The sequence below is a fragment of the Anguilla rostrata genome, chromosome 5 (genome assembly GCF_018555375.3).
Source record: "Anguilla rostrata isolate EN2019 chromosome 5, ASM1855537v3, whole genome shotgun sequence".
NCBI lineage: Eukaryota > Metazoa > Chordata > Actinopteri > Anguilliformes > Anguillidae > Anguilla > Anguilla rostrata.
The window spans coordinates 54,435,007-54,449,990 of record NC_057937.1 but is presented as its reverse complement, the minus strand read 5'-3'; the positions used below and the strand labels follow the sequence as shown (position 1 = coordinate 54,449,990).

Below are 14,984 nucleotides of genomic sequence, written 5' to 3'. Positions count from 1 at the left end.
TAACACTGCTCTTCTTCAGTATCCTCCATATTCTCTGAGAAAGGCACACTCATGTTCTTACAAGTAGGTTTTTTAGGTTTTCTTTTTTTAGGTTTTCTTTTTTTAGGTTTTCTTTTTTGAGAGTGCAGGACACTATTTATTGTCATCTACAGGTACATGTCCACCACACTTGGACCACGCATCATGCCTACATTTCAATATTCAGACTTTACAGGAAATGGGACGTCAACTCCTTCATGTTTCCGATATCTGAATCCATGAGCAATTGGGGAAATCAGTCAATTGGGGAAATCAGGTACGTGCACACTGTACCTGTCAGTATGCACGTACCTGTGTTATTATGGTCACTACAGGTCTCGTTCACACTGGTCATATCTTGTGCTCTCAATGCATATCAGATATCTTGTCTCTCTTTTCTTTTAGCTTGGTTTGGGTGCAACCACTTTTCAAAAAAAGGCAGGGGGGGTGTCTTTTAAATTTAGGAGCCTGTCATCTGTGACTGAGAGTGTTAGCTGTTTTTATTACATATGAATTTCCCTTTCAAAGGGGCTCTTTAAGCCTGACAGGGCAAAGGGGCAGGAGATCGAGCCACTACCCCTGCATATGGCTGCTGGACCCCCTATGTCTTCGCTGGCCTGTACCTGTCAGTGCTCTCCTACATTGAGTGAGTAAAATACAGTAATGTGGTACGCATACCAATATAAAAAGAGAACATCCTTTATTTAGGGAAAAAGCAGTTAACATTGCAATGAACCACACTGAAATTAACTGAATGATTTAGCAAAAAAAAAAGAGGAATATTTGTCCTGAAGCGTGTATAGCTGGATGTGCCAAGGACATATTCATTCTATGGACCTCACAAAGTACTTTTTGAAATAAGCACTTTGGCCCTTCAAATCAAATTATGTTTCTGGGCTATAGAATCTGTGTCTAGCAGTTCCAACACAATTAAGAGTCATTTAGAATAATATTTCATATCTCTACTCAATGTGTCACTAAAGCAATTGATCAAAATGCTTTAACACCCTGGGTCCTACATTGATTTGGTTCTTCTGTAGTCTTTATGCATTTCATTCTGCTCAGCAATCGAAATATCTCCATTTCATAGCCAATTGAAAGACTGTAAAAGACCCAAGGCACCAATGGCACTTACATTTTGTCTGGAACTAAAAGAAAAGCAGCTTCATCCTAAGTTATATGCTATATATAAGGATAGAAAAGAAAAAAGAAAAAAAAAATGATAAGATTCATGAGACGCAGCAGTTGGGAGCTTGTAGTCAGCGTGCTGCTGGTTTGAATCCTGGTAGGCCCACAGCGGGTGTGATCTTGGTATGAGGAACTTTGCCTAAATTTCTTCAGTAAGATTCTGCTTGAGCTCTATAAATGTTAAGCTGCTTTATATAAATATGATAGAAAAGATTCATGAGATAAGATTCACATTTGCCACTTCAAAAACTGCAGAACTACATTTTTTATGAACTTTTATTGATTACCTGTTTAACCAGTTTTTTGCTTAAAAGTGACAAAAGTATGATTATTTTCTGGTTTAATTTAGTTAGCTGGATAAGTTGCATCTAGACTGCAGTGAAGCAATTCAAAGTACATTAAATTTGTCATGTGTCTCCTTCAAACAATATATTAAAAAAAAACATTCCTCTTGCAGAGGTGAATATTTTAGGTCACAAACAGTGCTGGGCCTCAGTAAGGTAACATCGAGAGCTAAACCCTCTCGCGCATCGCAAACACATTCATTTTACCTTCGCCTGTGTTTTGTAATGCATTTTAGCAGGTTTCCTTCAGAAGTATTTTGAGAAGCACCTGACTTTCTGTGGCTTCGGCACAGCATGGGAGAAAGGGATCAAAGCACTTTTATTCCAGGAGCAAAATCAATGGATTCATGCTTGTTCAAAACAGAAAGCCAGTCCTCAGCTGCGAACGATGTGCCAAGCGGTGCTTCGACGTGGCGCTCATCTCCGAATGTTATCTCCAGTGTGAATGTTTCTCACGAGTCTCTTTTTTCTGATTAACCTATTTGTCATTGTACTCCTGAAACCCCCCCCCCCCCATTTTATATCTTAAATAGAGATATAAAAATATATATAGTGATGACAAAAAAAATGACATGTTAGGCAAAGCTGAATGGCTGCTAGCCCCTGTAATGCGGCCAGGCTAAGTGTGTTTCATGGCTATTTTCCTCTGGTTCCCCCAATTACTGTATTGCTGCATTTTCTGGTGACAGCTACTGATAATCATTCAAGACATTACAATCATTTGACCACAATGGCAACTATTTCACTTCCAAGTCCCTGGTTTTCAGTATTGATCGTAGGCAATAAATAAATAAATGAAACATGTCATTTGAAGACAATATTGCATTCAAAAGATTTACATATATCTATATCTGCTAAAAAAAAAACATTAACTTATTTAGAAATACTGAAGAGAGCTTTACAGGTTATGCATCCTCAATGTGCGAAGTGATCGGTGTTTAAAGAATGTCATTTCCAGTAGTGTCCGTCTATCCAGTTATCATCTGAGACTCACTGGAGCATAACAAATAACATACCTCTTTCTAAATTAGTTTTTTTTTTTTTGTAAACACATTGCAGCGATGAAAATCGATACGCTGTTATAAGGAACAACAATTTAAATCAATTGAGTCACTTGTGATTTTGTTATTGACTCACATTTACCTGGCCGCATAAGCAAGACGTGATTATGCCGCCACAGCCGCGGCTCGACGCGCTCAGTAATTTGCTCCGAAGTTGCCGCGTCAACCTGCTGCCTCGCGGGTGGCGGCGTGGCGGATTCATCAGATCGTTCTGCAGAAAGAGGCCTCCGCGCGGTTTCCGATCGGACTCTCGAACGGACGCGGAGACGCTCCGCGTCGCGCCGCGCGAAATCGAAGCGCATCAAACATTTATAAAAGGACCGCCTTGACTGTCTGAGCTCTCGCGCCCGCTCAGCCCGACTCTGCCCAACGCTTGTTTTCGAAAAGGGCGGAGTATCGACGCGCCGGTTTGCTTCTCAAAGCTCGACCGGCGGGAGGTCATTTGTTGTTAATTCTTTCGCGAGACGGAGTGTGTCCGTCTCTGCTCGGAGCACCTGATCTCCTTGACCCCCCCGGCCTCCTTCCTTAGACTTCAGAACACCTGTCAGATCGCCCAGGGATACCCTTGCGCAAGTGACACCTTTTTGTATAACTGCCTGTGAGAGTGGGGTGAGACATATACACGTTCTTCCAGTAGATGGCACTCTAAGCGCGTCAGCATTCTGAGAGCTTAGGGTGAACGCACATTTCTCTATGCACGCTATCTTTTCCAAAGATTATTTTTTTATGAATATTATTTGTTCAGCTGATGCCCTTATCCAGGATGACTTATAATACTTACATTTATTACTATGTATTATTCATCAATACAATTGTGTTCCAGTAATCCAGTCACAGTTCAAATTTGAATTTCATATTGAATTAGCCAAGGTAAAAGCTCCTCCACAGCAACACCATGGTCTACAGACTAATGCTATGGAAAATGCATAACATGCTAGCCAACTTTTAACCCAAAGGTTGCAGGTTCAATTCCCTGGTAGGACCCTGCCATTCTACCCTTGAGCTAGGTACTATGTCTGAATTGCTTCAGTATATATTCGGCTGTAGAAAGGTATACTGTGTAAAAATAAATAAATAAATAAATAATTAAAAAATAAAATATAATTTATATATATATATAAGTTGCCAGTAAAGTAATGTAACTTCATTCATTCATTCATTCATTCATTTAGTTTTCTCCACGCAATGGACAAGAAGTTAATATGCTATGGCCTAGGATTTCAACAGAGTGACCCCTAGGGGTTCCTGAAGGTGCTGTAGGGGGTCACAGGCCAGACTTGATATACAATCACTATATTTACATTTTTAAAATAACAGTTTTTAACTTACGATGGTGGTCTCTAAGATGCATTTGAGTCTGGGTCGGGATCAAAACCGATTGATAACACCTGTGCTGTGTATGATAACTTGCTTATCACCAAACACACACACACACACACACACACTCACAAGGCTTCACAGAAAGGAGCAGGGAGGAATGTGTCAATTTCAAGGACCTATGCAAACACTCAGGCCAAGACCCCCCTGGACATGCCGGCTGTGGCATTGATAAACCCAGTTTCATGTTTTACATCAAATCCACCATTGTGAATATCAAGTAGCGCTGTGAATATTGGCATTTTAAAAGCACAAATTGCTCTCAGATGCATTCAATGACATGAAGATGAAAGGCTACAGATGTAACCTATGGCAGAAATATACAGTATACAGGCCAGCATTTCTCTCTCTCTCTCTCTCTCTCTCTCTCTCTCGCACACACACACACACACACACACACACACACACACAGTGCAAACTAATCTTGGTTCATCCTTTGTCATTTTGCAGCATTGGAGCTTTGTTGGAATTTCCCAAGACGTGTTTTTGCTTTACTGAAGGCGGCTGTGAGTGGAAGTGGACTGGCGATTAATGATCTGTATAATGACAGATGTGTACCCAGGTGATTGCCAAAGCTGGATTTCTGGAACATGGCCAAGATGCAGAAAATGGCTCCAGGCAAGCTGTGCTCTAGAAAGGTTGGAGGGTCGTCGCCAAGGTGCACACGCACCTCCTCCTCCTCCCAATACTGTCTCGAGCCAATCTAGTCAGTCTCACACACACAGGCTGGACTCCATGCCATTAATTAGCAGGTGGCAAAAGGTCCCCCTCCCTTCAAAAGTGGCCTCAATTTATCTCGTCAACTGCAAAAGGCACCGCTGGAGTGTTAAATTAGAGATGACAGCGGCGCATCTTTCACACCATAATTCTGATCCAGCTGTTGAAGAATGCTTTGAACATTTTCCAGTTTGCCGCGATGGCATCTGTTGAGCAGTGAAGGAATGCACCTTCCTGTAATCAGAAGGAAAATAAAAAACGTTTTAACCAGAGCAAAGAGTGGATTAGTTAAAGTTTGTTTTCACTTTAAATTAATTTAAAGCTCAGTGTTTGTTAATAACAGAAGGCTGACAAGATGCAAATCAAATAAAACATAACCATTCACATATATTCATATATATGGGTGTGGCAGAGTCCTGAAATTTCTTCAGGTGAAACCTAAAATTGATAAAAAATATGCTTTAATAAATGCAGAGAATCTGCACTTTAACCACATGTAACATTTGTTTTAGTGTGACTACAGTTGAATATGCTACACTGTACAGAATGCACGTGTCAGGTTGTATTTGTTGAATTTAAAGTTGAATATATTCATCAGGTTAGTTGACAGGATTAAATACTGCACTTCTTGGCAATGCTGTTAGTAACTCTATCCTCTCTCTTTGGTATTACCCAGATGGCTGTTGTGCTCTTGGGCCTGGCATCTTTCCCATTGTCAGAGCTCTTCCCCCAATGTGATTTACAAAATGGAGGATATATGGAGCACAAATGGATATACACACACACACACACACACAGATAAATTTAAATAGACAAACATACATGCTCATGCATGCACACGCGCACACACAGACACACACACACACACACACACGCCCATGCATACAATGGATGAGTTTGGCCTCGGCGGTCCAACAATAGAAAGCAGTTGGAATTCTTTGTGGGCAAGGCTGACAGATTTAATTTGTCTGTGGTGGCGAGCGCTGCCCTAATGTCACATGTCAGCTCACCTTCTCCTCCCCGCTCTCTTCTGTGAGTGTCACCTGCAGCTGTGCTGTAGGGACTCTGGACACCAGGAGCAGGAAGTGAGCAGATTTCTCCCTACACACGGCACTGCAGCGGGCACACGCGCGTCTTTCTCATGAATATGCTTGGCTGGATTTTTAGCATATCAGTAAACATCACAAAATATTATTTTCACAAGACTACGGCTGTCCAAAAGAAAAGCAGAAAATCACGATCGATAAACATCTGTTTGTGGACTAAAAGCATTCCGTTACTTTCCACTTCCCCGTGCTGAACCTCATGCAGCTAAACATTTTGTGGTTCAGCCTCACATTTTGGTAGAACATCCCTGAGGCCAGGAAACTCAAATCAAAAACATTTCCAGGTTCTCTTACGATTTCGCTATCTGGCTGGCGGCAGTTGACTCGATTTCAAATGTTGACAAAATTAGGAGTTAGGGGTAAGCAGAGAAATGCAATTTTTAAAAGTCACCAGGTTGCAACCATCTTTTCACATTCTTTCACTGTATTACTGTTATGCTCCTGGTTGGGTTTCTCTTTGATATAATCAACTCACAAACATAGGAGGTATTGATAGTTATTTTATGTGCATTCTGAAAATAGATATGGTGCAGATTCACAGGGAAGTTATTTTTAGGTTGACTGTAAACCTTTGAACTGAAAATGATCTGACAAAGACATTGTATTTATACATTGTATATATTGTTTTTCTTATCTGAGATCAAAGGCAATTGACAGTTACATACAGTTTGTACTGTAAACCTGTCCTTATCCCAGTGAAGATTAACTAGGACAGCCACCTCTAAAAAGGATGAAAGACTACTGGGAAAAGGGGAGTTGTGTGTGTGTGTGTGTGTGCGCGTGTGTGTGTGTTGTGGAAGAAAGAGATAGAGAGAGAGAGTGTGTGTGTGTTGGTGTGGAAGAGAGTGTAAAAGTGTATGTGTATGTGTGTGTGTTGTTGTGGAAGAGAGAGAGAGAGTGTGTGTGTGTGTGTGTGTGTGTGTTGGTGTTGGTGTGGAAGAGAGAGAGTGTGTGTGTGTATGTGTGTTTATGTATGTGTGTTGGCGTTAAAGAGAGTGTGTCTGTGTTTTGGTGCCGAAGAGTGTGTGTGTGTGTGTGTGTTGGTATATAAGAGAGAGATAGTGTGTGTGCATGCCTTTGAATGGGGACAGATAACCAGAATAGAGTACTTCTGAAGTCGGTGGCACAGTCAGGCCCTATGCGGGCTCCTCTCCAGACGCACAGGCCAGCTCCATCTCCCAGCATTGGGTCCACAGCTGAGACAGCGCTGGCTATTTACTGTAAATGTGAAGATGATGTGCATAAAACAACAGAAATAAAAAAAAAAACTGTCCAAGAGAAGATGAGCGGGACAGGTAACCTCAAAACAAAAGATGAAAGCGCTCTGGAGAACCTTTGTCCCGGTCTTCGAATCATTGACAGTGTAGCTTAATAGAAAAATCAAACAGTGGGACCAATAAACACCTTGCTGTCAATCAATCACTACTAACCTGAAGTTCCTCTGCATCAGATTTAATTATCTTGCAAAGCAAACCAGCTTACACCTGCTGCCTCCTCCTTCGTACCAGTTGTGAGTCTGAACACATTCATGGTCTCGCCACGTTTTCCATTCTCTCCTGAGGGGAATCATCCGGTGTTAAAGCTACAGTAAGTCCTGAAGGTGCCAAAATAAAGTGTGTCCTGCCAGGAGGATTTGTGTGCTTGTGAGGGTGAGGGCTGCAATCACTAATCACATCTCAGAAATACCCTGTTATTTTTCAAGTTCGCGGGTGCCGACATTTATTCCTTTTTGGTGCAGAACTGGGATATATGCAGCCAATTTTTTATTGTCATTAACTGCAGAACTACTTGTTTCGAGTGACTGTAACTTTGCAATGCAATATTCGCCTTTTATTTAGTCCAAGTTTCAAAAAAAAAAATTCAATTGAAACTATGTTTTCATTGCTACCCAGCATCCAAATCTGAGTTGGTGAATCGATGGGTAGCCTGTACAACCAGAAATCCAAGGTTATGTCCTCACTTGTTTACATGTTTATGCTTGCTATAAAATAGATGCTCCAATTGTGGATACCAAGGAGCTCAAAGGAGAGTTATTACAGAGTTATAAAAAAAAAAGTAAATATCAAGCCGGGCGAAAGTGCTGAACCTCTCATTCAAGGAAATATTAAAACAGGCAAGGGCTGATGTGGGAACGGTGAGGACACAGCACCTCCAAACTGAGCAACCCCCGGTGGACAAAGAGCCGAGAAACCATTATGGTGTGTTTTATTAGGCCAATAAAATCCATTGTTTATTTAGTCTGAGGCCTATTTATTCGCGGGCGAGAGTCAGCCAGGTCCTTAATATGCATGACTTTCAAACTTTAAGACCTGTCCCCAGTCATTACTGAACAGATCACTCCTGTGCTGTCCGGGCATTTATTGATGTGGATATGTATTGCTCCGGTAATTAGCTGTGACACCGAACATGTCAGTTGCATCAAGATAAAATGCATGACAGGCACTGTGATAAATAGATTTGGCTGGTGCGGAGACAAGTTTTAGCATCACTTTAGAAGGAGAGGCCATATACTCACATTAAAATGTACCATTTTCAAATGAGGAAATGAGATTTTCAAAAAAAAAGATATTAAATACTTAGTATGCATAACTGATGTTTAATTCCTCTGACTTCAGTAAAAAACAAACAAAAAAAGAAATAAACATCTGTGCATTATTCCTAAATAAATAAATAAATGAATGAATACTAAATAAATTAATAAATTGTTATGAGTGAAATGTGGCCATTGTCAGTGTAAAATGATAAGTATGTAAGTAAATAAATAATCTGTTCAAATACTCCACTGGCCTGTGTTTTGCAGTGAATAAAAACACATAAGCAAATGAATAAAAATGGAAAACACGGACGTTAAATAAATAGAATCAGTGCTTGAAGAGGGCTGCCGTTAGGGAACCACAGTATTTTCAGTTTGCTTTGCATTCCTTTGATATGGCTTACAAAATGTTTTGAATTCTGACACCTCTGATTTTGTTTCTGTGGCATAGACTTCATTTCCATTCAGCGTAAGAGGCAGGAAGGAGCTACTGATGTGCTTAATGCAGTTTGGGGCGGACGGTTCTTCCATTTTACTTTTGATGTGAATGTAGTGAGCAGCCTGCATAGCCAGCAACAGGTGTTTACCCGACGGGCTGAAGTCTTTATAGTGTTTTAAGTTGACAGAAATCAACCAGTTGAGCTTCTTTTTTTTGGTAGATAAAGCTGTCAGAAACAAGGATATTCCTCCCATCCTGTCTGTATGCATTTGTTTGCAGAGCTATTTTCCTCATTTTTGAAGTTTGTTTTCGTCATTATGTGTTTGGTTGATAATTCTTAACGTCCCACATTCTTCAACATCCTTGTTTAGGCCCATGCATCCCAGAAATGCATGTGATAATTCAAATACCAACAGCAAAGCTGCAGTTGTTGCAGTAATACTTGATACTTTATAAGGTTTTCATAAAGTTTGTAAAATAACTTAAAAACATGAGGTACTATTTCATAATGTGTTTCTAAATAACACAAATACACACACACACAGACATGTACACACACGCACTCACACACACGCACACATGCACAAATGCACACACACACGTACCACACATGTACATATTTGCACTGAAGATGTTTACTATTTCTATTTCTGACCTTGAATGCAATGCTGGTATGGAATGGGATGTCCATTTGTTTATTTTAGGGGTCATGGGCCTTTTACATGATCTGCAGCATGCCATTAAAATAATAGTGATAAACTAAAAACATCAAAACATGAACTTCAAAACATTTCTCCTCCTTTTTGCAAAGGAGCAGTGAGAATGAAGTGAAATTGCTGGTGTTTCAGGTCCACGTCCTATTAGATCTGATTTGCAGGCAGTTGCAGTAGTCTACATTGCCTGTGCTGCAAACATCTTTAGAAAGTGAGCAGATTCTACGCAATGGCTCTACCTCGTGTATTCATTTGCTTATCCATTGAAGCTTCTGCAATTTCCTGTCGAGGCACATTGTGCCGCCAGTGAAACAAATATGCAAAGGCAATTGAATATTGAAATGGATATGAATAGACGCCAGCTAATGGCAATGCATGCAGTATTTAGATAAGTAATACCTTAGTCTCCCATCACTGATAAGAAATTGTATTTGACATGTATAAAATTGGCCTACGTGGATACTGTTTCCAGTTAGAATGGCGCCATTGACTACACATTTACACGACACAGGTTCAGATTGTTATATAGCTTCTTACAGTAAATACAGTGGACCTATCTTCTGGTTCAATGCTGCAGCCTTGTGCTGGAGGTCGTCTGCAAAATAGCGTCGAATCTCACAAAGCTTTGAATCGGAAGGGCGCATATTGTGCGGATTCCATTGTTGAAAGCGTACAGAACATCAGATACGTTTAATTACAACGATGCCCCTCAGGGATTCCTTCCCTCGCTCTCTGTCTCTCCCTTGATTATGGTTTACAGTTTGTCAATCACAGCGGCGTCCACCGAATGAGAACACAATGCGCTAACGCCTTATCGGGAAAACAAATCAACGCACTCACAACATTTTTTCTTTCACGGCTAAAAAAAAAACAAAAACGTACGGCTCAAGGGACGCTAAAGTGCCGCAACACAAAAAGTTCTTCTTTCACCTTTTCAGCTGACTTTGGTGCCTTCTTCTGGAGAAAAGGTTGGAACTGGTGCTGTGGCTCGTGAATTCTGCACTGGGTAAGCAAAGTATCACCTTTCTTGTCATTTTACAGGGCACTTATCTGCTTTTATTTATTTATTTATTTATTTATTTATTTATTTATTTATTTATCCAACACAGCTGCAATCCAACAGATTTGACCCCTGCTATTGTGTGTGTGTATATATATAATATATATATATATAAAATAGATATTATTTATTTATTTATTTATTTAATGTATTTATTTATTTTTTTAAAAATTTTTTGGGGGGGAGGAGTTGCGTGCCAAGCTTAAAGTACTCTCCCTCCTCCCAGGCCTGACAGCTTGATCCCATTTGAAATGGCCGCTGGGAACCGGGGGGAAGCATTATGTCGACTTACCGCAAGCCGACGGGGGGGGGGGGGGGGGGGGATTCTCTGATGGAGGGCAAAGACCGCATCCTGCACCGAGCGCACCGGTCTCACGCTCGAAAAAAAACTGGCCCGAAGCACAATGCACTATTACCGGGGTCCGTCTCCGCTGAGACCGCGGGCTTGAGCCGGGCCCGGGTGACGGATGCTTCTCCTCCGCCTGTCTTATGGGTAATGTAGTATGCATGGGGAAAGCCGGCTTCACCTCCCTCCGCTGGTGACTGGCGTCATTTTGAAAATTCCCCTCAGTGTCCGTTGACCCTCTAAGCCAGAGGGCTTAACACGAAAAAAAAACAAAAAAAAAACAGAATCAACCCACTTGTCAAATGAATAATGGCCACCCACATCTGCTTCACATGCGCATTAATGCATGTGCGCTCGCACGAATGTGCGTGCGGGCGTATGCGCGCGCAACACGCTCGTCTGCGAATCGCACCGATGCGAGATTAAGTGCTTTTATTTATTTATTAATTTTAATCAGAGGAAATAAATGAATGCTATGGGAGGGGGCTAAGTGTTCTCTTTTTTCCGCACTCATTGGCCTAATTAGAGAAAAGAGTAATTTGAGGAGGTACAGAGAAATGACACAGAGACACGCTGACTTAAAATATGCGGGGTGATTAGTGTGTGAAAAATAACCGTATGCGAACGGGAGAGCGCTGCGCCCTGCACCATGCAGAGAACCCACAGATGTTCATTTGAAATGAGCATCACTCTTTTCTGCCATTAATATTATAAAACAATTTTGCTGTTCTTTACACTATTTTTAATTGCCATGTGTTCCTTAATAAAAAAAAAAATGTAAACATAATCATATTTTGTACAACGTATACACGTGAAATCTTCGCATTCTTGCATGTAACAGAGACGAGACTTCTGCGCTAAATGTAATTTGTTATATGCTATTTGGTCATGGGAATGGTGTTTGTCATGTATGGTGGTGTGGCGTCTTTGCGTGTTATGTCCCTGAAGTTTACGCTCTGATGCCAGATAAGTCTGTTCAACTTCCTGAGAAGAGCCTTGGAAAAAAACAATGGCCCTTTTCCTCTGATGATTCATGATTTTATGTATCTTGGAAGTCTAATTGGATTCGATTCATCAGAACGATTCATCAGTAAAACCATCTATAGACAAACTTAAAGCTGGCTAATATTGGCTTGAGGCAATCACATTGTAGGATTGTTTGTTATAATTTGTCAAGAAAAAAAAACCAAATAAAAACTTTTCAAAAAAGGTTCCCATTCTAGATACTCTAGTGATAGAAAAGCTGGGGTTCAAACAAAAGATAATGATGAATAATGGAAAAAAAGAGCCTTTATCTACAATCCCTAGTAATAACATCAATGGATAATACACATTACAGAAAATACTACAGTTAAAGCTATTTTTATTATTTTGTTCATCGATCCAAGAGAATTAGCGCTCTATTCTTCAAAAAGAATCTGCAATTAGTGAGGATTTTAACAAGCCAATTCATTCTAATTTCCAGGACTTATTCAACATATTTAAGGTGCGGATTGCTATTTCACTTTTTAATTAATTCAATAAATCATGATTAATAACCTTTAAGGCTTCCCATCCGCATAGTTGTAATCACCACAGTCAATCTTTGGTGTCAGTTTTGATTGCCAATGCATGTCCTCTTTTAATTGACCTTGGCCGTGGTGGGGGGGTTGGGGGGGGGGGGGGGGGGTGTGGTTAGGCGGACGTCTCCTTCCATTCTCTCCCGCAGTCCATTTATTTCTACTCTGAATTATGTCTGCTGAGAATATGTTAAGGAGGTTTCATTTAATCTAAGTTCCCTTTTTTAAGGAGAGAAGAGCCAGCAGAGTGTTATTTTAATATCTTATTTTAAAGTATGCCATCTTGTCTCCAGTATTATAATTGCTAATAAGCATTACTTTATTTATTTATTGTTCTAAGTGTGTTTTACTGCTGTGCTGAACTTAGACCTTCATAAATCTGCGGTATTCTCACCTGGCATGTGCTTGACCTATTGCCAGCTTCCATTCGAACTGTCTACAATTGAGTCTAGCTTCATTAAATGGGCGGAATGGAATGATGTCTTAATATAAAATACTGATTAAAGGTTAGTCACGAGCCACAGTGAGTGTCTCTGACTTGGTCCGGCTTGTCACTGGAGTTAAATACAACAGCCCATCACTCTGAAAAACGACTTTAAAAAAGCTTTCACTAACTTGTACCATTCAAAAAATGTTTCCCCCATTGACCAGAATAGAATACAGGACTTTATTATAAATTCAAATCGTGTGTTGTTTTTTTTTTTAGGTTCATGTGCCGGAGGCAGGTGCGTTGGCACGGTTCTGTAGGACTATGAGAACACTGAGAGACACAATTGTGCAACACCGGTGCTCAGTTGACAGTCTGTCACCTTACCATGCCAAGGAATGGCACTGTCACTAGCCCCAATGATACACCTATTCTTGCTACTGACTGTAAGGCTATTTACAAAATGGCTAATCCTTGTAATCCTGCATGCAATCCACAAACCACTCCTAAATAAATAAGCTGTAATTGCTACTGGAGATCCTCTTGAAAAGTTACTTGTCATGAGCACATCTGCTATAATAGTAATAATAGTGATTATAATCATAATAGAAGGCGATGACTTTCAACAAACAGAATGTTGCTATTTTACTTTCTCTTCAATTAAACATCACAGAAAAGGACACAGCAAGTTAGCATTAGTTAGAATCAGGGCCAGATGACCCTTAATCACAGAGACACAAAGACCCTCAGCTTTAATAGCTCAAGCTGGCGTTGGTGATAGATGAGGCCTGGCTGGTCACGCTGGACCTGGGTCAAAAGGAAATATCCCTGGACGTCAGTGGGCCAGTACCTTCCCTGACACTGTTTGGGTGGAGTTTAATTAGCCATTCAGGCTGCACTGAGCTGGGGGGGGATCTGCCTCTGTCCATTGCTAAGTGTGACACGTTCCATTCCGTTTGCTGCATGGAATTCTGTTTCCTTTGGTGGTATGTTTATTTTGGAAAAAATGTCTTCATCATTTCTTCAGCAACAGTTTGGTCTCTGCGGTTGTAATGCTTTGGGATGTATAATTTAACCTCCCTGTTAATACTGATGTGTTTGAATAAAGCAACTAAACTATAATCTGTTCCAGTGACTATTATGTGTGGTTTGATTACTGAGCAAGAGGTGACATTTTTCCCTAAAAAATAAGAGATGATGATGAGGAGGGCTGGGAAATACATCAAATATTAACATAATATTTGTTATAATTTTGTCTGGGGATAAAGAATTAAGCTACACAGAGAATACAGTATTGTGCTTACATCTGTGCGTTGTTTATGTGGCCAAATTAGCTTCTCAATGACCCGGGCAGTTGATTGCGTAACTATGCAGCACACAGTAGACATGTCTGTTTAGCAAACATGGAGGACGGGAGCAACGAGCCCTGCATTTACACCAGAAGCACAGAATACACAGTGAGTGCTCGTTCAGTTACTCCAGGAGCGTTCCTCTATACGCAGTCCACCAGCGGATTCTTGTGGGCTGATCAGAAACTGCTCAGAAACTGCCTTCAGAACCATGGTTAACAAACCTTGCACATCATTGTTAATGAATTTTGTGTTAACGGCGCAAGAGATAACATTTATCATGTTGTTTTAATTTCTATTATTTTTGACACCGGATATGCTGAGGGTATCTTATTAGTATCTTATTAGTTTAAAGGCATACCATGCAGAAATTTGCACGAAATAAAGGTTGTCTACATTAAGTACATAATCACTCTGTCAAGCTATTTCAGAAAACGCATTAATGTCGAGATTTGCATCGCTTTTCGGGGAGAAGCTTAAAACTATCAAGGCGCTATTTTTAAGCCGTATCGGCCAGCCCTAATGATAATGAAAGTGTCAAAATAGTCGAGATTTACACAACGTCATTAAACACGTTTAAATTCCAACCGTGCAGTAAATTTCTGAGCATTAGAATAACAAGGCCCCGGGTGGCCTTTCAGACGTGTCACACGGATGAGAAGCTAGCTGAAAGCTGTGGAGCCGGGGCTGCTGGGAAGTCCTCGCGCGCTCTGTGAAAAAAGGACGCTGGGTGTGCCAGACCTGCAG

General features: G+C 40.7%; 1 long non-coding RNA gene across 5 annotated transcripts in view; it reads left to right on the top strand.

Moving 5' to 3' along the window:
• LOC135255702 (uncharacterized) overlaps window positions 1-14,015 on the top strand; it is a 33,704-nt gene extending 19,689 nt beyond the window's left edge. The window contains exons 4-6 of one of the 5 annotated variants that reach the window (XR_010330242.1): window positions 547-664; window positions 10,435-10,502; window positions 13,168-14,015. This is a non-coding gene — a long non-coding RNA (uncharacterized LOC135255702). Of the gene's footprint in view, window positions 1-546; window positions 665-4,438; window positions 4,713-10,434; window positions 10,503-10,782; window positions 11,914-13,167 lie in introns of those variants that run through there. The other 4 variants (XR_010330244.1, XR_010330240.1, XR_010330241.1 and 1 more) reach the window with 4 other exon arrangements.
• Window positions 14,016-14,984: the final 969 nt, after the last annotated feature.